This window comes from Mastomys coucha, unplaced genomic scaffold, assembly GCF_008632895.1.
Source record: "Mastomys coucha isolate ucsf_1 unplaced genomic scaffold, UCSF_Mcou_1 pScaffold11, whole genome shotgun sequence".
NCBI classification, from domain to species: Eukaryota; Metazoa; Chordata; class Mammalia; order Rodentia; family Muridae; genus Mastomys; species Mastomys coucha.
In genome coordinates this window covers 14,064,910-14,077,328 of record NW_022196893.1, presented here as the reverse complement: position 1 = coordinate 14,077,328, position 12,419 = coordinate 14,064,910, and positions in this window count along the sequence as shown.

Here is a 12,419-nt window from a genome sequence, read left to right as displayed (position 1 = left end):
CTCTCTCTCCCCCCTCTCTCCTCTCTCCTCTCTCCTCTCTCTCTCTCTCTCTCTCTCTCTGAGACACCCAGCTACAAGGATGCTTCTTCATGGTCATCTGCATGACCCAGACTGTTTTGACAGCCTCGGAGACCTCCCTGGCTTCCCTTCCCCATCTTCTAGACTTGGACTGAGATGTATTGGCTCCTGGCCATGAGCCATTGTTCCATTGCCTCAAAGGCCCAGCTTCTCAGGCTCTGATCTGCAAGAAACTGTACTGGGTCTTCCCTTTTGGTTTGAAACAGGCAGTTTATGTGTCCTACCCTACTTCATAGACCTTGGAGAAGAAAGGACTTGGCCAGGTCCCAAGGGAGCCAGGTCTGCAGGCTTTTCAGAAGAAACATTGCCTGGGCTTCTCCTGGCCCAAGCTGGGTAGTTGGTCTGGAGCCTACACAGTAAGATATACAAAAGTCCAGATATTAACAGGTACCAGAGGATAATGAGGGTTCACTGAATGCCAGGGTAGAGACCAGTGAAAGGCAAATGGATGCCAAAGCCTGGGAGAGCTGGAAGGAGCTCATGGCTGCCTTCTGTATACCATGACCTCCCTAAGAGCCCATGGCTGCCTTCTGTATACCATGACTTCCCTAAGAGCCCATGGTTGTCTTCTGTATACCATGACCTCCCTAAGAGCCCATGGCTGCCTTCTGTATACCATGACCTCCCTAGGAGCCCATGGTTGCTTTCTGTATACTATGACCTCCCTAAGAGCTCATGGTTGCCTTCTGTATACTATGACCTCCCTAAGAGCTCATGGTTGCCTTCTGTGTACTATGACCTCCCTAAGAGGACCTTACGTTGGGAAAGGCTGTGGGGGAGGAGCCAGGAGTTGGGCAGGGGTGAGTAAAATTGAAATATGTTTTATGCATGTATTAGACTTGCAGTAAACAGGAAATATGTTTTTAAAATGACCTTCCTAGCTGCTATCAGATCCTGCCGGAAAGTCCCCCTACAGAGCCAGCAGTGACCCAGTCCCCCCTCAGGCTTTACAGAGATTGATGGGGCAGTTCCTCATCAGCCCATGCAGAGAGAAGCAGCTGTGAACCCAGCGGAACCTCTTCGGGCAGTGAGGACCTCAGCCCTGTGCTTGCTAACATTTGACAACTTGTCATAAGCTGGAGTCATCTGGGAAGAGGAACCCTCAATTGAGAAAATGTCCCCATTGTTCTGTAGGCACATCTGTAGAGGCATTTACCTAACCAATGATTGATATGGGAGGGCCCACTGTGAGCGGCACCAGCCGTAGGGTTGTGGGAGAGAACAGGCTGAGGCCGGGAGTGAAGGCTCAATAGTCAAGAGCACTGGCTGCTCTTCCAGAGGATTAAGGTTCCGGTTCCCAACAACCACATGGTGGCTCACAACCATCGGTAACTTCAGTTTCAGAGACTTCAACACCTTCTGGCTCCACAGACACTGTACAGATACACATGCAGGCAGAACACCCATACACATAAAACAATAATGATAACAAAACAAAAAGAAAACAGAGCTGGTGAGTCACAAGGAGTAAGCCAGGAAGCAGCATTCTTTCATGGCCTCTGTTCAGTTCCTGCCCCCACTGCCCTTCATGATGGACTTCTGAATGTGAGCTGAAATACCCCTCCCCTCCCGAGGCTGGCATGACGTTTAGACAGCAATAGAGAGCTGAGGAGGGCAGCCAGCATCACTGGTCCTAGGAAGTGAGTCTGCAGGCAGCCTGGCTAAGCCAAGTTTCAACTTTCGGACAACATCCCAGAGAACCTGGGTTAAATCAAGTAAAGGCTTTCTGTGACATTTTCAGATGGTGACAAATCCTACCTGACCCCAAAGGGGAACATGGCCTGGGGTGTGGGTGACCCACCAACTGAGCCCCTCAAGAAGGCATTCTGGGAGGCTGTAGGAAAAAACCAAATCGGAAAAAACTCTAACCATAAAATTGGATACAAGCATAGCTGTCAAGAGAACAACAGTAACTTCTGCAAATGAAATTGAGACAAATTGTACAACTTAAAGGCCTAGTGTGTGGTATCCCCCATGTGTCCCCACATGTGTGTACGTGCATGCCTGTGCATGCACGCGCACGCCCGCATGCACGCACACACACATACACACACAGTGCTGACGCCTCAGATGTTTCAAAATTCAGGTCTAGGAACTTTACAACCTTACCACAACCACAGACCTCGCCACCCCCCCCCCCCCCCCCCCCCCCCACCCTGCACAGTGGTGTGTCACACACAGTTGCTTAGTCAGGAAGTCACTGTGGACTCTCGGACAGAGGTTACGCCTGGAAAGTGTGGAAACTTGCACAGGAAGGAGGTCAAAGGGGACTTGCTCAGGCCCGTGGTTCAGGCCCTGCCCTGTGCGATTCGGGCCCATGGGCAGCTGGAGTTCTGAGCTCTGTGGCAGGGCCTATGGTGTGCAGCACAGTGAGAGAGAGGAATCCACATGGCAGGTAGAGGGGAGTCACAGAATTGCCCCTTGTGACTCATCTCTGGGGACACAGAGCTGAAGCAGCAGTGAGGTTTAGGGTCTGACAGGGAAACTCAGTGTTAGGAAGTCTCAAAGCCCAATGGCTCCAGGGGGACAGCAATGTGAGAGTCACTGGGATTTGTGACACCCCTCAGGTAGAAGCAACATCTGCCTGACCACAGCTGGAGGGGGATTGTGGTGGTCTGGATGAGGATGGCCCCACAGGCTCATAAGTTTGGTCCCCAGTTGGTGAAACTATTTGCAAAGGATTAGGAGGTGTGGCCTTGCTACGGGAGGGGTGGGCTTTAAGGTTAAGGTTCAAAAGCTCACACTGGTCCCAGGGTCTGTCTGTCTCTCTCTCTCTCTGTCTCTCTGTCTCTCTCCCCCTCCCTCCCTCCCTTTACTTGCAGATAAGGATGTAAGCTTTCAGCTGCTGTTCCGGTGCTAGGCCCACCTGCCACCCTGCTCCTCACCATGAAGATTCTGGACTCTAGCCCTCTGGAATTGTAAGCCCCAATAACTCTTCTTTAAGTTCTCTTGTTCATGATGTCTCTAAACAGCAGTAGAAGAGTAACTAAGACAGGGGGGGCGGCACTTGGAACCAGCCTGGTAGGAAGTGGGGGCAGTTCAGACAGAAGGGAGAGCGTGGGGCTGCTAGGTACTCTCCAGATGTAACTTCTTGCAGATTACACACATTGCAGAAAAAGAGGTGGTGCTGGGCATAGGCCCACACCTTCAGTCCCAGCGCTTGAGGGGAGGAGGCAGGCAGATCTCTGAGTTAAAGGCCAGTCTGATCTACAGAGCAAGAGGACAGTCGTGGCTATACGGAGAGATGCTGGAGAGAGAGAGAGAGAGAGAGAGAGAGAGAGAGAGAGAGAGAGAGAGAGAGAGAGAGAGAGAGAGAGAGAGAGAGAGAGAGAGAGAGAGAGAGAGAGAGAGAGAGAGAGAGAGAGACAGAGAGACAGAGAGAGAGAGAGAGAGAGAGACAGAGAGAGAGAGAGAGAGACAGAGAGAGAGAGAGACAGAGAGAGAGACAGAGAGAGACAGAGAGACAGAGACAGAGACAGAGACAGAGAGACAGAGAGACAGAGAGAGGCGGTGGGAAGGAGGCCCTCCAGAATAAAGCTGATTTTGAGGGTGTGACTGATGCTCTGGCCCAGAGACTGTCTCCACCCCTCCGCTATCCTAGTCAGCCTCAGGCAATATGGCTAGTGTTTGACACAGCTGTGTCTGATCCCAGGGGTGCAGTCCAGCCACCGAGCCTCACCTGGAGCTAATTATTGAGTCTCTATAGGCCCTGGCTTTGAGAGACAAATACAGAGGCAGACTGGGCCCCAGAAGCTGAAAAAAGCAAGTATGTACCAACACCACTCCTGGTAAGGAGCGCAGTCATCTAGGCAGCTTCATCCCCTGGGGAAACAAGAGCCCTGCAGGAGAAGCCAGCCTAGGCTTCCACAGAGACAGAATCAGGCAGCCATAGGCAGGACTGAAGACAATGGGCAGGCTTAGAAACCAAAGTCTCAGTCCTTGAGGGCTTCCTGAGACCTAGTGCCAGGGTAATACCTCCAGCTCCATGCCTTCCCCAACCAGACCACGGTGGCCTACACTCTGCAGATGAAAAAGCTCCCAAAGGCACTGCCCTGCAGCTGTGCCTGTCACCCCACCTTACACCAGGATTAGGTCTCCAGGGAGTGGAGCCCCATGGTACCCTTTGTAGGAACCAACGAACTGTCCCTGTTGGGGAGGATGGAGCTCAGCTACCACCTGGCATTTGTGACTTAGAGAGAAAGAACAAAGGGGTTTGGGAAGGGGGCCAGCTACATGGCCTCCCAGAGGGTCACCATATGGACTAACAGGTTTGACCTGCACACTCGAGGACAAAGGATTGGTTAGAGGCTGCTGTGGACTCCTTCCAGTCAGCCCAAAGCCCAGGACCATCATCCCAGGATCTTCTTCCCCGGGGATGGGGGATGGTGTAGGGAGGCTGTCCCCAGCACCCAACCCCTTAACCCTATACCACTCATCATCCTCGTTCAGTTGAGGTCCAGCCCATTAAACGAATGACGTAAGACCCGAAACGCAGGTCTTTGGTGCCAAGCCTGGACTCACCATGTGTCCTGGTTCACTTTCTAACGCTGTGGTTCACCATGCAGACCAAAAACATTCTGAGAAGCAAGGGTTGATTGGGCTTCCATGTTCCAAGCAGAGTCCACTGCTGAGGGAAGTCAGGGCAGGAACTCAAACAGGGCAGGAATCTGGAGGCAGGGAGTCAAGCAGAGACCTTGGAGCACCACTTACTGGCTTGCTCACCATGGCTGGCTCAGCCTGCTTTCTTATACAACACAGGACCACTGCCCACAGTTGGCTGGGCCTTCCTACATCAACCATTGATCCAAAAAATGCCCTTACAAGATTTATAGGCCAGTCTGATGGAAACGTTTTTTATTAGTTAAGATTCACTCTTCCCAGATGTCTCTAGTTTATGTCAAGCTGACAAAAAACTAACCACACCACACAGTCTGGCTGGTTCTCTTCCTAAGTTCTAGAGGACTGAACACCCTCTCCTAGCCCTCAAGAGAACTAGGTATATTTCCAGTGCTAGGAATATATATGTATGCACTGCATATATGTATGCACACACAGAGAGAAACATTCATAAATACACAGATTAAAAAAATAAATCTAAAGAAATTAAAAACAAAACGCATTACCTAAATTTCAATAAAAATTCAATGTAGCTGAGTATGAAGTATAAGCTTTTAATTGGAGCACTTGGGAAGCAGATGGATCTCTGTGAGTTTGAGGCCAGCCTGGTCTATATACTGAGTCTCAGGCTAGCCAGGGCTACATAGTGAGACCCTTTCACAAATAAAACAACCTTCCATGCAACAAGGCACATCCATTTTTAGTTGGCGTTAGGCTACGTTGCCCATTCTGGCTTTGAATTTGTGATCCTCCTGCCTCAGCTTCCTGAGTAGCTGGGGTTACTGGCTTCATCCACTTTCATTTTGAATCTCTGTCTTGTGTATCCCAGGCTGTCTTCCAGCTCCTCATGTAGCTGAGGATAGCTTTGAACCCTTCATCCTCCTGCCTCCTCCTCCCCAGGTCTGTTGTCAGGATTCTGTCACCACATGGTTTTAAGCCATGCCAGACATGGGACCCAAGGTCTCCTGCATGCTAAACAAGTGTTCCACCAACTGAGCCTCATCTCCCACCCTGACTCCCCCCCCTTTCTGACCAATGTGACTTCTGAGGTCCAGAGGAGTGCCCTTCTCAGCTGATGAATTTCCATACTGTTTGTGGTCACAGGTCACATTAGCAAGCTCCTTGTTATTTTGGTATTAAGTTCCAAGCTTGGTTTGAGAATACCTGGCTCAGAGCAGCCCACAAGGGTGCAGGTGAGTCATGTGAATTCCACAGCTCAGAAAGATGCTGTGAACAGAAATACAGGCAGGAGAATGCAAACTCAAGGGAAGCTAGGAGTTCAGGCCAGCTAAGGTCACAGTCAATGCTGGGAGGAGGCAGGAGGAATGACACGGGGACCACACTGATCTTGCAGGGTCGACCCTAGCTCCATGTGGTCTGCAGGTGTGGATGTGTTGGGAAGCTCTCTGGGTTCTAATGCTTCATGCACATCTCCCACAACTCCATGTTCGCCCATCCTGGGGTCTGGAGGCAGGTTGCTGATGAGTGTTATTGTTATAATTTGATATTTACCTGAGCACTCTGCCTGCCCACAGATCAGTGGATTCCAGGTTTTCGAAGCAGTGATTTCATGGCACAGATGGGCTTTCTCTGACACACTGTCTTGCTACATGATGTCCACTGAATGCAGAAACCCAGACAGGAGATTATGCAAGGGGCCAGCACCAGAGCCTTGAACTTCCTAACTTCGAAGAACACTGAGTATGTACATTTCTTTTTTCTTTTTTTTTTTTCTTTTTTCAGACAGGGTTTCTCTGTATAGCCCTGCTGCCCTGGAACCTACTCAGTGGATCAGGCTGGCTTTGAACTCAGAAATCTACCTGCCTCTGCCTCCTCAGTGCTGGGATTAAAGGTGTGCAGCACCACTGCTTGGTAGTAATTTTTTTTTTTTTTTTTAGTAAATAACTCCATCTTCAATACTAACGTACATCAGCAGAAATGGACTGAAATACCAAGAAAATCTGCCTGACATCCTCCCTGCCAAAGCAAGCAAATAATAACAATAACAACAACAATAATAATTCTATCCAGTACAAAACACTGATCCTAAGACCAAAGGCAGAGAGATACTCTAAAGATTTATTTTTATTTATTTTATGTGTATGAGTACACTGTAGCTGTACAGATGGCCTTGAGCTATCATGTGTGTGGCTGCTGGGAATTGAACTCAGGACCTCTGCCGGCCCCACTTGCTCCAGCATAATCCACTGTAGCTGTCTTCAGACACACCAGAGAGGGTGTCAGATCTCATTATGGGTGGTTGTGAACCACCGTGTGGTTGCTGGGATCTGAACTCAGAACCTTTGGAAGAGCAGTCAATTCTCTTACCTGCTGAGCCATCTCACCAGCCCCAGAGAGATACTCTAAAGATGGCATTTCCTGCCCCATCTCTCCAGAACAAGTGTGGCAGTCACATGGCGGTAGGTAAGGTCTTACCACATGATGGATTCAGGAAGGCTCACTCCTTACAGCCTGAGGTCCTGACTCCTGAGGTCCTGACTCCAGGTACCTCAGCGGCTGACTGCATCTGGAACAGGATAAGAAAGCAGCTGAGGGAAATCTGGTCCTGAGGCTAGGCCCCCGACTCGAGTTATGCCTGTCCTTAGGATAAGAAATCAGCGGAGAGCGCCACCGTTTAGGAGGCTGAGGCTGGAAGATTCAAGGCCAGACTGGGATTGCTAAAATTCCTTCCGCAGAGGAGGTGTAAACATGGCTGTCCCTCCTCTTAAGGTCCCAATAACAAATCAAAATCCCAAGTCCACTAAAGTGTTCCGAGGCCTGTGAGTTAATAGGATTACTCACAGAGCAACGGGTGACATGTTCTGGGCAGTGACCCACATGATCTTAAAGTAGCCACCCTGGAAGACCTATACGCATCATGGATGATAGCTTTACCATGGTCACATAGAGAGAGTCCCAGCACCTCTGGTCTCTCCCCACTCTGGTAGTTTGAGTGATAAACACATCTCTTGGCTCGGGAATTTGAATACATGTCCCTGGTTGGTGGTGCTTTGGGGACGGTCATGAGGGAGCACACTCTTGTAAGAGGAAGCCCACACCCACGGATGAAGGGGATGGGTTTTGAGACTATGTAGGCCTGCCCTCCCTCCTGTTGTCTATCACTGCTTCGTGTGTTTGCAGATGTGAGCTTTTGGCTTCTGGCTCCTGCTGCCATGCCTTCCACCATGATGGACTCATCCCTATAGAACCCAGTCCTTCTAAAGGATGCCTTGGCGGTGGTGTTTATCCCAGCACCAGAAAAGTGACTAAGACAGCCACCTACATCCTCAAGCCCTTCCCCAAGGCCACATGCAATGAGGGCAGAATTGCTTAAAGCTGGTTGGGAGATAGCCAGGGCCTTTCTGCCAGGGAATGCCATACTTGTCCAGCCCAGCTGAGATGGTCGCACGCAAGCAGGCACAGCTGAGGGAGGACAGCCTGCATAATGCTGAACTATGTGACAAGAGACTGTCTCAAGAAGATTATTGCCCCAGGACAGCCAGGGCTACACAGAGAAACCCTGTCTCGAAAAACCAAAAATAAATAAATACATAAATAAAAGATTATTGCCCAGGAGCACAGGAATGGACAACTTGAAGACACTCAGAGAAGCCAGTGTCCACAAGCCAAGAAAACGGCGGTAGGCGAAGTTTTTGGCTACTTTATTGGGTTCTTTTACCCACTACCCTTCTCCACCTTTATCTCATTAGATTACTTCCTGCTGATTAGGGACATCCAGTTCCTTGGGACAGGTTGCCACGCCCACTCCACTCCAGTCTGTGCAACAGCAGTTCACGAGGCAGAGTTTCAAAAGAAGATAGTCTCCTGCGACCTTTTGGCATTCCCTAACTTGGAGGTGGCCCGGATTGGTCCTTTCATTAGTCGATGGAAGGTCTCGAGTGCTAGATGCCCCCCAAGATATGATTTACTATAATAGCTAAACAAAATTAGACATTGTTCACCAGTGTTCCAACATCTTATGCGAACTCTGGCTTGGAATTTGGTATGGAGTGTTACACAGTCAGACTAATTGCCTCTGGCATTGTTAGGGAGGTTGAGCATTGAAGTTTACTGAATAGAAGTTGATAATCCCAGGGCAAGGTCAATTAGTATCCTCCTTTACAGTGTGGTACAGCAGCTAAGACACTGGGGGGGGGGGGGATTAGAAGAATGGGAGCCCTGGGGCATATCTCTGCTAGCCCCAGAAGATTAGCATAGTGGGCATTTACTAAGGATGGGCTGGACCTTGAGCCTGGTGTGTGTGTGTGAGAGTGCAGCAGCTACCCTCCTAGCTAGCTTGCCAGGAGCCCCCCAGGACTCCACCAGGCCCCTCTGGCCTGAGGGTGCAGCGCCCGTCCAGAGGAGGCGGCTGCTGCTTTAGACCCATTGTGTTTCATGTGGCCTCAGGTGTACTTTGACCGCTGAGCCACCTGACTTTTCTTTTTCCTTTGTAATGACCATAAAGGTCTGATGCCATTTTTGAGAATTACATTCAGATCCTGCACTTCCTTGTGTCGTGCTGAAAGACCCCCAGAACTGGGGAGATCCTTACTCAAGTCTCGGGATGACACGACCACCCAATGACTCACGAGAGACCGAACTTGCTGCAATCACATGAGGTTTATTGAGGATACCGGTACGGGGTCAATCTAGTGAACTTGTCAGCCAGAGGAGTTTGACCCCGAACACAAGAAGTGAGGGGTATTTAAAGGGAAAGACCACAAGCTGGGGGCGGGGAGAGGGTTACCAAGGAAACATAACATAAAAACAGTGGAAAATTTTAGAGGGACCCAACCCAAGGTATTCAGTTAGGGAGGGGGACATATTCCTTCTAGGAATGTAATCTTCATCTACTGGTCGACAGGGTGGAGAGTCTCATAAAACAGTAGACCTTCATTCCTAGTTCCACCTTCATTGTGGACCATTCAGGAGGGGCAGGTATCGGGAACCAGAGCCCTGAGGTTCTAAGTTAGCCAAGTTCCTGGAACTACCTACTTCACATTTTTGGCTTGATACATAGGTTTTCCATGCCCCCTTTTAGGTAAAGGTTATACATTATACGTACATTTCTATTAAATGCCCTCATTTTAAATTCTAAGATTCTCCAGCCTTTCAGTGTCTGTCTGTCATTTTTTTTCTTTGCTGACCTATACCAGAACCCTGTTTCTCCCGAGGGTTGAAGGGCCAAGGCTGGCTGGCCCTCGGCAACAAGTCTAATCTTGGTTGTCAAAATATCCAATTCCTTCTTGTCTCTCTGCTCACACTTGACAAACTGCAGTAGCAAGGGAGCAGCAGCTGCTCCAGGCCCTCTTAGGTCTCTCACATTTATACCTTGTCAAGAGTCCCCAGAATCTCAAATGTAAATGATCTGTAGCTGGCAAAAATCACAGCCCTCCTAGAGCACGAGACAAATCATAGTCAGCTGCTGTGGACAATCTGAAGCAGCCCCATATCCCACACCTGAGATTAAAACAAAAACATTCACATAACTGGGTTTTTTAAAGATTTATTTATTTATTTTATGTACATGAGTACACACTGTAGTTGTACAGATAGTTGTGAGTCTTCATCTGGTTGTTGGGAATTGACCTTTTTTAGGACCTCTGCTCGCTCTGGTTGTCCCCATTCGCTCAGGCCCAAAGATTTATTTATTGTTATAAATAAGTACACTGCAGCTGTCTTCAGACATACCAGAAGAGGGTGTCAGATTGCATTACGGGTGGTTGTGAGCCACCATATGGTTTCTGGGATTTGAACTCAGGACCTTCGGAAGAGCAGTCATGCTCTTACCCGCTGAGCCATCTCACCAGCCCATAACTAGGTTTTTAAAGAATGCAAAATTGTCACTGCAGATACCACCCTGCTGATCCTTTCAGCTTGGACTTGGGGCCTCCCTCAACTGTGAGAAAATCCCTGTGGATGTGGGAGCTCAGGGTGGGGTGTTAGGACAGATCAGACAAAAATGCCAAGAGGTTAGGTCAGACTTTATGTTCAGATCATACCGTGTCAGAAAAATCCCTTCATCAGAAGACAAAGTTAAGCTGGGCCTGATAGCCAGCCTTGGAGTTCCCAGCTACTGGAGAAGCTGAGGCAGGAGGATCAAAAGTCCTAGACCTTCCCAAGCTACAGACTGAGTTAAGGACAAGCCTCCAATTTAGTAAGAACGTGTTTCAATATAAGTGGGAGTTTTTGTTTTATTGTTGTTGTTGTTGTTTAGAGAGGTGGGGGGCCAGAGAGATGTCTCAGCTGTTGGAAGCAGTGACTGCTCTTTCAGAGGACCCAGGTCCAACTCCCAGGACCTACGTAGCAGCTCACAACTGTCTGCAGTTCCGGGATCTAACACCCTCACACAGATACACATGTAGACAGATCACCAATGCACATAAAATAAAAATAAATTAGTTTTTAAGGTAAAGGATAGAGCTCAGTGGTAGAACATTTGCCTGGCACGAGAAGGTCAGGCTCTGGGTTTAATCCCAGCACCTCCGAGATAGAAATAATAATAATAGTCTAGCAGTGGTGACGCACACCTTTAATCCCAGCACTTGGGAGGCAGAGGCAGGTGGATTTCTGAGTTCGAGGCCAGCCTGGTCTACAGAGTGAGTTCTAGGACAGCCAGGGCTTCAAAGAGAAACCCTGTCTCAAAACAAAACAACCACAACAAAAAACAAACACACAGACACAAAAAAAGAAATAATAATAACAACAACATGATGTTAGCGGTCACAGAATGTCACTCATCTGTGAGGCGGAATGGTGGAGGTCTCTGAAGAGACTCTGTTTGCCAAGTGTTGGGACATACACCTATAAGCAGCACTGAGGAACAAGATGATCATGAGTTTGAGGCCAGCCTAAGTAAGACCTGGCTCAAGAGAAAAAGGCATTAGAGTCTCAGCTCTTGACCCTGCCCAGCACACAGAAATGTTTGTTGACTCCTTGTTCCTATAAAAGTAAAATGAAAAATTATAATGATAACATCAAAGCCAGGCCTTTTGGTGCAGGCCAAAAGTCTGGCTGCTTGGGAAGCTGAGCCAGACGAACTGGAAGCTCAAGGATTGTCGGAGCTAGAGAGTTCAGGGCCAACCTAGGGAATTTAGTTAGACTGTCTCAATAAAAAGTCAAACATGGTGGCTGAAGAGACTGCTCAGCAGTTAAGAGCACTGACTGCTCTCCCAGAGGTCCTGAGTTCAAGTCCCAGCATCCACACGGTGGCTCACAACCATCTGTAAAGACATCTGATTCCCTCTTCTGGTGTGCATGAAGACAGAACACTCATATACATAAAATAAATCTTAAAAAAAAAAAAAAGCTCAAAAGGATGGGTCATGATGGCTTACACCTTTAAAACCAGCACTGGCAAGACAGGAGTAGGTGGCTCTCTGTGAGTTGGAGGCCAGCCTGGTCTACAGAGTGAGTTTCAGGATGTTGTAATCTTGGCTCAACCCAGAGAACACTTGGCTGGCCTTGAAAAGTCCCTGGGAAGGGGCTAAGTAGGTGGTAAGGGGATTGTTGGCAGCAAGGTCAGGGTGACAGTTTGTGGTCTTTTTCTAAATTCACCACAGGGAGGGGTTGGGGATTATTCCAAGTATTGCTAATCTTGTTTTCGTGGACCTTAACGTCATTGCGACCACCAGTTATTTTTGTTTTGGCTGGTCTTAGCCTGGCCATTCTGACGTAACATTGTTTTCACAATATTGAAACTCTGTTTCTACATTCCCAGAACT